This window comes from Stylophora pistillata, chromosome 2, assembly GCF_964205215.1.
Source record: "Stylophora pistillata chromosome 2, jaStyPist1.2, whole genome shotgun sequence".
Lineage (NCBI taxonomy): Eukaryota > Metazoa > Cnidaria > Anthozoa > Scleractinia > Pocilloporidae > Stylophora > Stylophora pistillata.
The window spans coordinates 18,161,774-18,178,067 of NC_142520.1; the positions used below are offsets into that span (position 1 = coordinate 18,161,774).

Below are 16,294 nucleotides of genomic sequence, written 5' to 3' on the forward strand. Positions count from 1 at the left end.
CTGGCGAGCGGTATACCGCGCGAAATATTGAAAAACATGGCAGACGAGAGGCAGACGACAATTCAAGTTTGGTTCGCGTTTTCGTGTGGTAGATTGATAGTTTTAGCATATATGAGTAGAAACACGATCGTGATGGATACATACTTATAAGATGGCACAAAGTACCATCACAACGAGGGCATTTTATGGGGACAATTCAAAGAGGTACCTGCACGTCACTTAATCAGCTGTTGTGTTGATTTTCATTTACAACTACTACTAGTTTGTTTAATTTTCTGGCTGTAGAACGAATGAAGCTTGGCAACAAAAGATGAGTAAATTGGAGAGATGTGCCAGGGAATTCGGAGATCACCCGATTTTACTTAAACGTCGAAGGTACGCCCAACTTTTTAGTATATTTGACAGAAATCATTACCACGTTTGAAATTATGCAAATGTTATTCATCGGTAAGAATCAAACATCTTGGGGAATGAAAATTTTCAACCCCCCTTCAAATTTTGCATGCGGCTAGGCTCTCAGTGGGGATGCACAAAAATGCCCTTGTTAAAGGTTACAGCACTCCTGTTGCCATGGTAACAATGGCTGCTTGTTCGAGGCCTGGAGCCTCATCTTCATATAAAAAATATCGCAAAAGAAGTGTAAAATGTTTATTTGTCTATCTCAAGCTACATGCAACATTACAGATTGGTACTTCTACCATACATAGTGACATCATTCATCTCTACTTTAATGCATTCTATTTTCCCTTGGAGTGGATGTGAACACACCAATAGACTATTTATTTTGGTACAGTTTTGGTCACTTCTGCTGTAGGGTAAAACAGGGAAAACGTTTGTCTAAATGTCTCCAAAAGTACATCAATTCTGGAACTGAAACTATGCAGGTAGTTCATGGTTATGATATTCTAGTTTTAAAATGTGTAAAAATCTCTGCGGGCCAGCCTCTACTTTTCATAGTGGCAATTTGCGAACGAAGCTCAAAAATCAGATATTGCATAAAATTAACAGGCAATGTTTACATTTAATGTTCTCAACAACAAATGTTTCACACAAATAAAAAGTGCAAGACTTTAAAAGAATGTTATCTTCTGAGCAATATCCTGGAGATCTTGCCTCTATTTTTAATATTTTAAAACAGTTGATCAACCCTCATGGAGGACTACCCGACGTAACGACAATCATGTGCGTATCATCCAGATTCCGAGTATTGTATCTTCTTTCATGGGAATTTGTGCGATCCGAAATCCTCTGATGATACACCGATATACTTGTCTGTCATTTGAAACATGTTAAAGTTGGTTGATCTACAGGAAACTATCTTAAGACCAATCATTTAACATAAACATGTACATTATCATGATGGCGTGACGCTGGATTTCTCCATAAAGTTTCCAGTTTCCATCAGGTCGCTCCAAGAAAGACAAGAAATGGACATTAATTGTTTCGATATTTCAGCAGATTTCCACGCATTCTGAAGTAAAAACAACCAAAAAAAAAAAGAGAATAAAACCTTATTTAACGTTCGTAAACGCTGAGGGTGAGAGTATAAATCACAACTTGTCAGTGGTAGTAATGCATGTAAAATCAAAATCAACCACTCATGCCAAAACTATCACAAAGTGGAGATTTTGAAGTAAGTAAGCAAAACTTTATTTACACAGGGTAGCCCATTCAGCACAAGGCTGGTCTCCATAGGGGCCCTGTTTCTTAAAAATAAATTACATCAAAATACTCAATTATTTATATATATGAGAAGGATTTTAAAACTACATTAACAGCCTAAGACCACAAAGCCAAAACTCCGTTAGGACCTAAAATAGTTGATAAAATATCAAGTTAAGATAAAAAGAAATGTCTTGCTCAGCGGCAGAATGTTTAAATGTTTACACTCTTCACAATGTTTAAAGGAAGTTCATTAAAAATTTCTGTGCCAGTAAAAAGAAAGGTCCTTTTCCCAAAATTTTGTTTTACTTTTGGTAGGTATAGCCTCATTTTTTTCCTTGTGGAATAGTTGTGAATATTCGAAAATCTGGTGAAATATGATGAAAAGTAACTAGGAACTAATGAGTGAAGACAGAGAAAAACGAGTTTAGCCTTGTGGTAATAGCGTCTACTGGAAAGATTCAGCCATTGCAGCTGCTCTATTGCTTAAGATGAGCGAGAGCAATGTGTAATAATCCATGCAGATCTATTTTGTAAGCGCTGTAGTCGATCGATAATTATCTTGCTGTAGAAGGTTACTCCAGGCAATGTCACAGTAATCAAATAAGGGAAGAATTAAAGCATTATGAACAAGTGTTGCTACCTCCTTTGTGACGAAACTTCTAATACGGCCCAGAATACTAACCCTTGATGCCACCTTTTTACACACATAGTCCACGTGAACCTTGAACAACTCAGTATGGCCTTATTACAACAAATGGAACAGGGATTTTATCACAATAATTTTCTACAAATTTAGCTTTGCGTGTGGATAGTGAGTAGTTTGAAAGGTGGAATTATGACATGATTTCATTGAATCTTTCATTTTGAACTTTGTTTTGATTTTTTATTGATCAAGACATGGAAGGAAACATTGTCTGACTCAATTGCACTGCGGCAGTGACAAGTCTCTCGTTATCATATCTTGTGCAAATTTTCTGACAGTTTTCTAACAGTTTTCAGATGATTCGAAATGTCTCAGATTCGAAACATCTCAGTTCCTGTCACCCGGAAATGACATCTGCTTGAACCTGCTGTTTGTAAAAAGAAGCAATATGTTGTACAAATTGATATTGTGGCAACTGGGTTTTATGTGTAGTACTACCACTGAAAAGTTGCAATTTACATGTATACTCTCACTCTCAGTGTTTATGAAAGTTCAATCAAGGTTTTCCTCCCTTTTCTTTTTTTGGTTGTTTTACTTCAGAATGCATGGCAATCTGCTGAAATATTAAAAAAAGTCAATTTTTCTTCTTCTTTGGAGCGACCTGATATAAACTTCATGGAGAAAGTCATTTTCACGCCATTGTGATAATGTACATGTTTATGACAAATGACGGGTGTTATGATAGTTTCGTGTAGATCAGCCAGCTTCAACATGACTTTGTTTCAAATGACAGACAAGTATATTGATGTATCGTCAAAGGATTTCGGATTGCTCAAATTCACATGAAAGAAGGTACGTTACTTAGAATCTGGATGATATGTACACGATTTAAGTTACATGATTGTAGTTACATTGGTTAGTCCTCCATGTAATATTTTTTTAAAATATTACAGCTAGAGGTGAGATTTCTCTTTGGGATATTGCTCAGAAGATAACATTCTTTCAAAGTTTTGCACTTTTCATTTGTGTGAAATGCTTATTGTTGACAACATTAGATGTAAACATTGCCAATTTAGGCAATATCTGATTTTTGAGCTTCGTTTACGAAATGCTACTATGAAAAGTAGAGGCCGGCCCGCAGAGATTTTTACACATTTAAAAACTAGAATAATTATTATAACCAACTAAGTGCAAAGTTACGTATGATGCAGAGCGCTATTTATGCAATAGCGAAAATCAGACCTGAAAAAAATCAGGCCTGGATGGGATTCGAACCACTGACCTCTGCGATACTAGTGCAGCGCTCTACCAATTGAGCTAACCAGCCAAGTGGGAGCAGGCCGTTAAGTTCATTCTTAATAAACCCGTGATGATAAATCAGATACAAATATGAACTTTCATATATTCAAATATGAACTTTCATATATTCATTGTATCTAAATGCATAGTTTCAGTTTCAGAATCAGTACATACTTTTGTTTAGCTTTAGTTATTTATTTTTTTGGCAAATGTTTCAACCACTTTTAGTCTCTAATAGCTGAATAATTTTGACTGGATAATGACGTTACTGCCATGTCCAAAATGTCGCTGTCTAGCATGTCAAACGTATTCTAATGTTTTAATAAAAAATGTTTTATTGCAATTTTCTATTAATTTAAAAACGTTTTCCTGAAGGCAATTTGCTTTTTCTTCATTGTTTTTTTTTATCCATAAACTGTGTACATAATACATAATACATAAGTATGGGGCTGTGCAGTGCGGAAATCCTACCCTCGTGTCATCTTTAGTTACAAATGGTCCCTACACAATTCCAATTTACACCTTTGGCTTCAATAAATTTAATACATCACCAAATTAAGATGTACGATTATGCTATAGTTAATCAGTGAACCAAACAATTTAGATAAAGATAAAGATGAAAATGATCATATAAAGCAGGAGTTTAATGGGAAATTTTATCAACGTAATTCATTACGAAAGGGATAATAATGATTAGAAAACAACCTACCTTGCTCCAAATCTCACTAAAATGCCAGCATGGACTTCTATATTTTCCTTCCTATTTACTTCTCCTCAAAATACAGCACTCCAAGATCCATGAGGTTGTGTGCAGGTAGAACCAGTGTTGCATTGGGGTATTGGGGTCTATTAAAGACTGCGAAAAAAAAAAAAAAAAAAAAAAAGCAGATCAAAGCTGAAAACCATGTGTAAAACCATCAAAATGATTTAAATTTCCACATCCCTGTTATCAAAACCCTTATGCAGTGAGACAAGAGAAATGGAAACCTAATAGGAAAAACCAAAAACCATATCTGATACCAAATGCAAAACCCATTGGAATTTTTTGATAAAAACCCAAAACCATTTTAAAAGAAATGGAAAATCTGCAAACTGGAATGAGCACCAAAACCGAAAAGCAGATTTTTTTTCGGCTAAAAGCTGAAAACCAGTCTAAAAATAGCCAAAACTGCAAGACCAGAAATCCCAATGCCCCTCCTCGTTGTGATCTGAACTTTTTAAATCTCTTAGTTGCTGTTGAAGTCAGGCCTGTCCTCTGAGGTTTAATAGCTGCTGAATGTTTAATGTGTCTCTAGTGGGTGTAATGGGTGCTTTAGAAAAGACTGAATGTCTAATGTGTTTCTAGTGGGTGTAATGGGTGCTTTAGAAAAGACTGAATGTCTAATGTGTTTCTAGTGGGTGTAATGGGTGCTTTAGAAAAGACTGAATGTCTAATGTGTTTCTAGTGGGTGTAATGGGTGCTTTAGAAAAGACTGAATGTCTAATGTGTTTCTAGTGGGTGTAATGGGTGCTTTAGAAAAGACTGAATGTCTAATGTGTTTCTAGTGGGTGTAATGGGTGCTTTAGAAAAGACTGAATGTCTAATGTGTTTCTAGTGGGTGTAATGGGTGCTTTAGAAAAGACTTACTCTGTCACTTCCACTACGCTGCATGTTCAGCTTTACTCTTATCTTTGCTGGTAATTAAAATTACAACTCAGTTGTGAAGTTACGTCCCTAACATTGATGATGTTTTTTAGGATAGAGGACCCTCCACCTATCTTTGAAACTTTCCCACGACAACAGATGGCCTTTGATTACCTCGAGACTTGTCAAGAGGTAGGTGAGCTAAAGGTTTAAAAGTTTCTTTTAATTTCTTCTCATTTCTGGGAGTTAAGACATACTTTTTAGCAAACGTAATATTATATATATATTTTTTTGTCACCTCAAAATTATCATTTTCTTAAAGCTTCCTTCAACTATTTAATTCACTGTGATTGGCAGGTCTAGGCCTAGTATCACTCAGAAAGGCAACTTTAATCCTCAAAGAAAAACGTACCTGCAGTTTATGGAATCTCAATGGTTAACAAAACATCAGCTTCTCAAGATTTTAGAAGAAGAATTCTCCTTTGACAAATTTGACGTAGCTGTTCCTAACACACACCAAGGCAGACAATTATTAGTGAAGGTTTACAGTTTACCTCTCATCTTAGAACATTAATTTCTTTCTGTGCCTCAACCATTCCATAATTTATTCAGCAGAGTTACTTCACCTAAATTTTTATTTGTTTCTGAAAGAATGTCTTGCAATGCAAGTGAAGTAACTGGATTTTTACCTTTTAATTAGGAATAGCAGTTTTTGGATTTGTTTTTCTCTTTCTACAATCACTGTACTTTTGGGTTCATTCTCACCATAAAGCAAAACTAGTATAAGGATAGGAAGTAATGAAATACTGTAACTAGTAGCACATGTTATAGTGAAATTTAATTTTTTTACTGGATAGGATGTTCATGTGTTTGCCAAAGAGAAAGTCTGTGATGGAAAACGTGCATATTGTTGCAACTTTGCCATATTTTTGGCACAAATACACAAGGTCAGGATCACATTTATTTTACTGCAGTTCTTAGCAATCTTCAAAAAAATGCACAAATGGGTGGATCCAGGGTTTTTCTCAAGACACAGTGGGACCATTAACAAATGACCCAGCTGATGTCTGCACTGACAAAAAGAAGGGCTACTGCTTGAAACAGCCATGCTAAACTACCATTCTCAAGGCATCAGACATACATTTTTCAATCCTGTCTCATGTTTTTCTTCAACACAAACAAACTGTTGAGTTTTCTTATACAGGTGTAAGAAAAGTGCAGGTCATCTCAGAGGGATGGGGTGCACATCTCCTGCATCCCTGCCCTGGATCTCTTCCCTACAAGGCATGGTATATTTAAAACTTCTGGCAGTGCAAAAGCTTGGTGGGAAGGGTAGGTGAAGCTGACCAATGAAGAGTTCAACTGACCTTTACACAGATCCTAAATTCAAAATGACCAAATAGCTCGAAATGAAGACAGTTGATGCAAGTGCAAAAAAACAAACACACAAATGAACAGACAAACAAAAACCTTATTCTTTCCTTGTCATTCCTGATATTTCTTTTTTGAACTTGGTAGGATATGTTCACCAGAGGACAGAAATTATTATGAAGTTATACCAGAAGGTACTCTTAAATCTGTGTATAATATAATTGTTTAATACATATTTTTAAAATAGTCATTCATAGACTTTGTGCTTTCACTCCCAAGATCTTATTAGTAAGCCTCCTAACTGTACTCTTTACAATTCTTGTGATGTTAGTTTGGAGAATTTGCTGTTGGATTGACTATTCTCATCAGTTGTCTGCTTGATATTGAATTGATGTTGTAGAGAGGTATTCTGTTATGGTCTCTCAGTTGGGAGCTAAGGAGTTAAGGAGTTAATTGGGAGTGAAACTGTTGAAAACTGAGACGGCAAATTATTCTAGATTGGTAAAATAGTGTTGAGATGAAGGAGGTGGCCATTGTAGTTGTTGATAATAAAATAGAGGTCTGGGCCCAGTTGTTCAAAGGCTGATTAGCGCTAACCCAGGGTTAAATTTTAATCAAGATTCTTTGTTCCTTTGTTCAAAAGCCTTTCTCACAACAGATAATTTTCTCTATTCTTTGAAGGATGTTCAGTCATCAAATTGTAGACAAAAAGAATTGTACTGAAGTTTTTTTTAAAAGCTTTCAGATCTTAAATCTGATTTGATTCACACTAACCCTGGGTTATCAACCCAGTTTTGAACAACCTGGCCCTGATGGAGTGAATGATTGTTGTCTTTAAAATGAGGAAGTCTGGTAGCAACTATATTGTTAAGTTGGTTTGATATCTTACACTTAAGATTCTGTGGCAATATCATGGACCTTTGAATAATCATAGGGGCTGCTTGTCGACTGTACTTTGACCTGGAATTCAAAACCAAATTTAATCCACAAAAGGATGGAGCCAGTTAGTATGGTAGACATTTTCATCAAGGTGAGTAAAAGACAGTTCATTAAAGACAAGAGAATAAGTGCAGACAAACATGAGAATATTTTGCATTGCTGAGTAAATGTGTGTGGGAGGAGGTCTGCTTAATAAAGGGAAAAACTGTGTTGGAGGTCGAGAGCACCACCCAAGGCTAAAGGCCTCAGCTCATACTCAAGACTTATGGTACAGTTTTTCTCCTATGGACTGATCTATGCCAGTAAATAACTTGATATCTATTTTTTTCTGCTGGCTTGCTTTGTGCTGCTATAGAGCAAATTAGATAACATAGAACAAAATAATACTGGACTGTTGTCTGTCTTGTAAAAAGCTGTACTGGAAAATTCTATGAGTTGTTTGCTCAGTGAAAACCTCCAAGCCTGATCTGTCATTCGTGGGGAGCATTAAACCATAGCCTGATCTGTCATTCCTGTGGAGCATTAAACCCTAGCCTGATCTGTCTGTCCTGGGGAGCATTAAACCCTAGCCTGATCTGTCATTCATGAGAAGCATTAAACTCTAGCCTGATCTGTCATTCCTGAGGAGTATTAAACCCTAGCCTCATCTGTCATTCCTGGGGAGCATTAAACCCTCGCCTGATCTATCATTCCTGGGGAGCATTAAACCCTAGCCTGATCTATCTGTCCTGTGGAGTATTAAACCCTAGCCTGATCTGTCATTCCTGAGGAGCATTAAACCCTAGCCTGATCTGTCATTCCTGAGGAGTATTAAACCCTAGCCTCATCTGTCATTCCTGGGGAGCATTAAACCCTCGCCTGATCTATCATTCCTGGGGAGCATTAAACCCTAGCCTGATCTATCTGTCCTGTGGAGTATTAAACCCTAGCCTGATCTGTCATTCCTGAGGAGCATTAAACCCTAGCCTGATCTGTCATTCCTGGGGAGCATTAAACCCTAGCCTGATCTGTCATTCCTGGGGAGCATTAAACCCTAGCCTGATCTATCTGTCCTGTGGAGTATTAAACCATAGCCTGATCTGTCATTCCTGAGGAGCATTAAACCCTAGCCTGATCTGTCATTCCTGGGGAGCATTAAACCCTAGCCTGATCTGTCATTCCTGTGGAGTATTAAACCCTACCCTGATCTGTCATTCCTGGGGAGCATTAAACCCTGGCCTGATCTATCATTCCTGAGAAGCATTAAACTCTAGCCTGATCTGTCATTCCTGTGGAGTATTAAACCCTAGCCTGATCTGTCATTCCTGGAGAGCATTAAACCCTAGCCTGATCTGTCATTCCTGTGGAGCATTAAACCCTAGCCTGATCTGTCATTCCTGTGGGGTATTAAACCCTAGCCTGATCTATCATTCCTGGGGAGCATTAAACCCTAGCCTGATCTGTCATTCCTGTGGAGTATTAAACCCTAGCCTGATCTGTCATTCCTGAGGAGCATTAAACCCTAGCCTGATCTGTCATTCCTGAGGAGCATTAAACCCTAGCCTGATCTGTCATTCCTGTGGAGCATTAAACCCTAGCCTGATCTGTCATTCCTGTGGGGTATTAAACCCTAGCCTGATCTATCATTCCTGAGGAGCATTAAACCCTAGCCTGATCTGTCATTCCTGTGGAGTATTAAACCCTAGCCTGATCTGTCATTCCTGGAGAGCATTAAACCCTAGCCTGATCTGTCATTCCTGAGGAGCATTAAACCCTAGCCTGATCTGTCATTCCTGAGGAGCATTAAACCCTAGCCTGATCTGTCATTCCTGTGGAGTATTAAACCCTAGCCTGATCTGTCATTCCTGAGGAGCATTAAACCGTAGCCTGATCTATCTGTCCTGGGCAGCATTAAACCCTAGCCTGCTCTGTCATTCCTGTGGAGTATTAAACCCTAGCCTGATCTCTCATTCCTGGGGAGCATTAAAAGGAGGACATATTATGGAATGAATATGAATGATTTTTTCTTCTTCAGTTTATTTGTCACCACCTGAGAAACATTTATGGTGTTGATTGTGACAGGAAATATATTATAGATTTGGATTCAAGGTTAGTGTCTAGTAATGAATGGTTATTTCCATGCAAATGCATGATTCAGATAAGATTTCTTATTATCCTTGTGAAGTACTATTACTATTTTCTATGATATACTGGTGATTAAAAAATGGTAATTGATCAACTTAGTTGCTCTCTTCAGTGCAAGTGAAAGTATTCCTGAGGTCTAACATACTTGGGATTCCAACAATTTTAATGATAATCATCACTTTAAAAATATAGAGATACTTTATTCCAGAGCCTGGTTTGGTCTTTTCAGATGTTTCAAAGAGAAATGCTCCTCTTTCATTCAGTGCGTCATGCTGAAGTACAACCCTGTTGTTCATGTATCAACAGTTTTTTCCTCTTTGTTTTAAGGTTTTGGCCTCCTTTTGTTGTTTCAATAGCTTCTCTCATTTTCCTCTTTGACTTTGGCCACTGCTGTTGTTCAGCTAAGACGATAAAGTAACATTGTCAGAGGAAATTTAGGTCACAATGACCCAACCAAACCCTGACCTTAACATGGTATCTCTTTACCTATAATTTATTCACATTGCCAAAATTGCAAGAGAACTTCATTTCTAAATAATAATTTTGATCTGTTGATCTATATAATTACTCTGTAATCCCCTGAGTTATTAACAAGTAAATTGTTGTTGATTTGTTTGCAGTACTTCCTCTAAGTTTTCGAGACATCTGATCTTCCATTTACCTGGTGCTGTATTTAAAGATAACATTCATGCTGGTAAAATGCTGTTGTTTGTGGCACAGAAAATATTTACTCTATTATGCTACTTTAAGTAACTCAGAGGCTGCAATTCTGCAGATAATTTGAAGGATCGAGGATTTCTTGCTGTTGTCTTGTTTTGTAGTGGAACAGTTTGAAGGTCTTCATTAGCCTTCAGAAAATGGATTTGCTCTGACTGCCTAATTCTTCTGCTTAATTTTTGTGGCCTTAGCTATGTTTAATCCAGACATGAAGTTGTTGTGTATAATACTGTATTACTCAATTAAGACAATTTTTGCTTTCGATCAAGAACTCTGATTTTCAGGAGACTTTGTCCGACACATTTGCAAATTACTGGAAAGGAAGCTCAGAGTTGGTTCTGAGTTTTCTGCAAACAAAGATGTGGGTTCTGACTCTTATCAACCAACATGGCCAAAGAGTGAGGTCTTGACTGGAAATGGCTGTGTCCACACATCTGAAATTAATGCAAAAATACAAGAAGAGACACAACGTGAAACCTTTACCTCAGGTGCAGTTTTGGACTGATTGTGTAGTGTTTGCAAAGTCAGCTTTTTTATATTATTGATGTTCGGTATAAAGTATGGTTTAAATTCATTACACTGAAACAGAGAATTTGCATTGTGACCATTATGGGCCCCTCATTACCAGAGCTTTTCCAGGTTTCTGTAGCTAGTCCTTGGAAGGTAAAGCACTGCTGTCAAATGGCAAGTGTGTGCACTGGGATTAATTTTTCGCTGCTTGATCACCAATTTTCTGCACAAACTTCAAAGGAAAATATAGGAAACAACTAGTGTCTCCCAAAATAAGCAAATGGAATTTAAAACATTTTCAGAAATTTTTTAAAGGAAACAAAAGTAAGGAAAAGAAAACACTTTCAAGAGACTTTTTCAAACACAAAGATTAGTTAGGTGAGGGTTTTCTTTACATTTAATATCCTATTTTGAGGTTTACCAAACAAAAAAATTATTCATTAAATTTTGTAAAATACAGTGACTTATTGGCTTTTGTGGTTTTTTCTAATTAGTGCCGTGAGATAACTTGGCTCTGATTAAGCGTTAAAGTATGTCACCTGGTCATTACAATGTTGGTATAGATATTTGACTCATGTGTTGGCAGGTAACCTTCATCACTTGGCTGAGTTTCCTGATGACCTCTTCTACCCTAAAGTGGAGAGAGTCGCTGTTCTTGTCTGGAGCACATGCACAAAAAAAATCAATTTTGTTGTGAAGCTATATTCACAAAGTAATTGTAGCACTTTCATTTGCCTTTATAGTTAACCTGCAAGAACTAAGAGAACTTATTGTGAAGGATGGAAAAGGTGAATTGGGGATTTTCTGTGACCAAGGTGTGTTTAATAATAAGAAAGTAAAATCAGACGCCAATACATGTAAATGTTGCATTGATCTTGTGCAGACGAGAAAATTGTCACTTGCTGACTTCACTAGTTTTAATTTTCAGGGGTTTATACAAGAAATAGAAACTTTCGAATTTTCAAGTCAACAAAGATAATAAAAGATTCTCATCTGGTTCTCTCCAGACAGAACACCTATAAGGTATTATTTTAATGAAGGAATTCTCTGTTGTGCCTTTATTATTAACACATGTCAGATGGAGAGAGTTTGACCACATTTTTCGTGTCTTGTTTGTCTCGTAACAGCCTAGCTTCAAAAATGTGAAAGGAAGTTTCTCCAAAGATTCTGAGTACTTGCTATTTCTTGATTCACTAGTATCCAATGTCAGGTGAGCACAGAACTTGTTTGACAAGTGTGATGACAAATTTGAGTCCTCAACCGGTGTAACTTTTTTAAGAATTAATTCAATCTATAATTAATGCTTCTTTCTGTTTTGTAATCCTATTCAAACAGTATGCAAGTGGGAGGAAAAGATGTCAGAGTATTAACATGTGGCAGCTGTGAGAAATCTTGCAAAAGATCCTCTCGAATGGATGCACGCGATTCAAGTATGTTTTGTAGTTACTTGCCTATCAAGAATATTTGTAAAGACGTAACGTTGAGTAAATACGGCCCTGTAGTAATTTTCTGGCCATGGGAAGATTTAAGACAAGTCAGGGAGAGGTTTGCCAGGGTTCTGGCTCTCAGTGTTGGTGCTTAACCCCCTCGCAGACCGATCACTATCTCGCGTTGCTCAAGTCCTTATTTTCCTGGAGGCAAAGAAACCCTGGCACTGAAGCGTTTGACAAAGGCTTTCTTGCAGGTCATTTAGCCCATTTGGACTGACAGTTAGGTGACGATCAAAGGACATTTAGCCGAAAGTGATCAGACTGTTAGCCGACAATCAAAGAACAGTTAGCTGAAAGTTGACGGACTGTTAGCCCATTGTTGACCTATGTGTTAGTTGGAGCAGATTCTATACCTCTCCTGTGGTCTCTTTTTTTCAGTGATGTTAAAGAAACTTGATCACAAGAAGGAAGTTTGTCTTTACTTAAATTCTTCTCCTTGTTGCTAGGTTCGCTTTCTCAGCATGGATACGAACACTCCCCTTATCCTGAAATTGACAACTTTATCTCAAGTGTTCTCACCAAGGGTGGAGTACAGGGTCAAATCAGGAGATGGGTTTATTTTCCACAAGGTACCGTCTTAGACAAAAGCTTTTACACATAAAAAGTATTTATATATAGATATGATTATACGTTTACAGGTAAAAACGAGCGATATAATGTCCTGACGTTTCTACATTTTGTCTAAACCGAGCCTTCAAAAAAGCCTCTAAGTCTCAGAGACAGTTCCTCTCTTTCATTTTTTTCTTTTTGTCTTTAAGTATTGACTGGTACTGTTTATTTTTAGCTTGATATGGGATGATGCTACTGGATCACTGATCTCTAAAGCATTAGAACATATAGGAACATTATATGAATATTTATGTTGTGCATAGATTCAGTTCAGTCTGAGGCGTGCCTCTGGACAAGGAATGTAATGAACAGGAGATCAGATGTTCCTTCAAATTCAGTGAAACAGGCTGTGATGAGTGCAGAGAATTTCTAGAGATAAGGTCTAAACAAACAAATTTCTTTTTATTCAACAGGAAAGTTAATCACTCATGATGTTATTAATAACCGTTGGTGTGAAAACATCGGAAGAGCGCACAAGAGTAATAACGTGATGTAAGCCATTAAGTCACTCTTTCAGTAATGATTAACAGGCAGATTCTGTTTCCGTGCATCTGTTTAGTAGTAGATCACAGGTAACGTCAAAAGGTGGTAAGAACATAGAGTCTTTCCACATTTGAACGTCTTCTGTGATCTATAACTGTACAGACCTTCTGCAACACGAAATATATTTGTTTTATATTGTTAGAGAGCAAATAATGTAAATGGTGACGTCATCTATGCGTCTGTCCTCTAATAGATCATAAGTAAGAACCAATCAGAGTGCACGTGTTATTCAGCTTATCATATAAAGTGCATGTATTTTCTTTGCCTTAAAATGTGTTTACTTCGGGTTTGGATCACGACGATTCTACTGCAGAGTGCTTATGTTGTGCTATCCAAACTCCCTTGAAAGAAAATGAGGTTAATAAACAAAATATCGTTTATGAATTATAAGAAAGGTGAATCAATGATTATGGAAAATACACCCACACGCAGTTAATATTTTTATACTAGGATTGTGGCAGACTTGAGACTTGGTGTTTACTACCAGAAATGCCATAACCCCGACTGTAGAGGGATTGACTATCGTTCCCCTGGTATGTTCTGGATGCCGAAAACACATCATTTTTTAGGATTTGTCGGGGAGCAGACTTAAAAATCGAGAATGCGGAAGAACGATTCATGGAGAGTTCTCGCGCAGATTCCAATTGAAATGCAAAGTATGACAGGATTCTTTCCAGGAACTGGAGAAATAACCTTCAGTTTCTATCTACCTACGTATCTAATCTATCTAATCTATCTATCTAATCTATCTATCTATCTATCTATCTATCTATCTATCTATCTATCTAATCTATCTAATCTATCTACCTACCTATCTAATCTATCTCATCTATCTATCTATCTATCTATCTATCTATCTATATTCAAATCTTTACCAGCATCATTCTAGCTTTTTACAGTCCTTCAAAAAGATAGTCAAGAGACGCTCACTCTTAAAATTATAAGAAAGGTGTGTATTTTTGCGAAAAATTTTCCAGACTTCGCAAAAGTATGGAAATAAAGATGCAGCCTTAAAAAATAATCGGGGAGAAGCCTGGAGTATATTCCTAACGGCGAGAAGGGCCTAACTAAATTTCACATTCATCCATTAATTACCCAAACATTGGGAAAGCTTTATCGGTTGCGCTATTTGTGGAAGCATTGAGGGGATAAAAGACTTTTTACCATATAAACTAGTCATAGTCTATTGTCGTATGTTCAAAAAAAGTAATTTGCAAACCATTTATTGTGTGGTTACTTTCAGAAAAGCCTATACCACAGGAAATCAATCCGTTGTCAAGTTTTAAGGTAATTGAATAATCACTCCTGTGTAAAAAATTTGAATACGATTCATGAAGTGTAGTTTACGCTGATTAATCTCATAGCTCTTTTGTTAATTCATTTAAAAATTTTTCTAAACCGTTTATTTTCATTTTTCAGTTTTACGAGTTTTCAAGTAATGATTTTGATGACCAAGAGCTTTGTAAGTTGTTATCTGAATGCGAGCAGAGGCTAAATGATTCTAGGAATGATGAAATGGAAGAAATGCTAAATACAAACGAGAACAACATGAACGAAGATGGTGTCCCAAGAAATAAACAAGATGTAATGCAATTTGACAATAGTGGTTGTGTTACGCAACCTAAAGTTGGTGATTGTGACTTCGGTAATGACTTGGACGATGCATTACTGCTTGAGCTTCAGATTCCACACCACAGTTGGGATAGCGAGGGTGCAGTTTCACATACAAGAAGCCTTAGGGATCACAACAAGCATTCGTGACAATCTTGTCATGATAATGAGAATTACACGAACGAAAAATGGAAATTATTAGACGAGAGAAGCAACAAAACCAAATAAATAAAACGGCTGGAATTGACCTCTCACCAAATTATGCGATTTGTCAGGATGAAACAGAAGCCAGGATGAGTGGAAAATATATGTGTGGTGGGGTATTACTTGAGGATTATTGCGTTGATGATGCGAGGGAAAAATTTTTATCAAAAGAGGAAGTTTCTGAGTGGTTGGATTAAGAATCTCTTGGTGATTTAGAGTTGTCCATGGCTGCGGATGAGGCCGAAAGTACGGCTTTACCTAAGTTAACTTACTAGTTTAGCACACTTTTTTTTTTATCTGATAACTCTCTTTACCAGGAAAAGCTTCAAAGATAGTGTAAGTTATTTGTTAAGTTCAATTCGGTGTTGTCCTGTAGAGCCCTAATTTCAAAGACAGTTTCGAGAAGTGTTTACTAACTACATAAATGAGTGGTAAACCATGTAGCGCTGAGATATCTCAGTTCTCAAATATGTGATCAGCTGGTTTTAACGGAAAAGAATTAAAGCTTTGAAAAAGAGAGGCTTTCAAAAGAAGCTGTAAGAACCCAAATAAAAACCTTTAAAAAAGAAGTTTAAAAATCACTCGCCTTCGTCTCTTCTCACATTCCCAGTTATTTGATCATGTTTTAGAGCCCGGAAAAAGGTTTTTCGTTGCTCTTATGACATAACTAGTTGTCACCGATCAAATGCGGGCCCCTTTAAAAAAGCATCCGCTTGGAAACTGAATTGACCAATCAGAAGATGCGTACTATGTTCATTTATTTTAGAAAGCCTTATATAAAAAATATGGCCGGTTCAAGGTCTTCAGTTGGTGAAAGGAAACGTGATATTAAACTGTGCGACAGCAGTAGGGGAGTACAAAACAAGGGAGGATTGGGTTGCTGTCGCTGATCTTACCTTTAATCTCCCTCCCCTCCCTCCCCCCCCTCCCTAAAAAAAAAATGAC

The 16,294-nt window shown here is 37.1% G+C and overlaps 1 long non-coding RNA gene and 2 pseudogenes across 2 annotated transcripts; 2 read left to right on the forward strand and 1 right to left on the reverse strand.

Annotated features, from left to right (window-relative positions):
• Positions 1-15,906, forward strand: LOC148737517 (DNA-directed primase/polymerase protein-like; annotated as a pseudogene). The gene is made up of 18 exons (XR_015996582.1): positions 1-204; positions 286-375; positions 5,345-5,423; positions 6,089-6,178; positions 6,750-6,796; positions 7,537-7,632; positions 9,556-9,629; positions 10,286-10,359; positions 10,667-10,870; positions 11,636-11,707; positions 11,821-11,915; positions 12,020-12,102; positions 12,228-12,322; positions 12,829-12,951; positions 13,405-13,483; positions 13,985-14,067; positions 14,778-14,821; positions 14,954-15,906. The product of XR_015996582.1 is annotated as a DNA-directed primase/polymerase protein-like (transcript).
• LOC148737511 (uncharacterized) overlaps positions 1-16,294 on the forward strand; it is a 182,314-nt pseudogene that overhangs the window by 34,872 nt on the left and 131,148 nt on the right.
• On the reverse strand, positions 634-4,672 carry LOC148737518 (uncharacterized). The gene is made up of 2 exons (XR_015996584.1): positions 4,317-4,672; positions 634-1,471 (listed from the first exon to the last, which is right to left on the reverse strand). It is a non-coding gene; the product is annotated as an uncharacterized LOC148737518 (long non-coding RNA).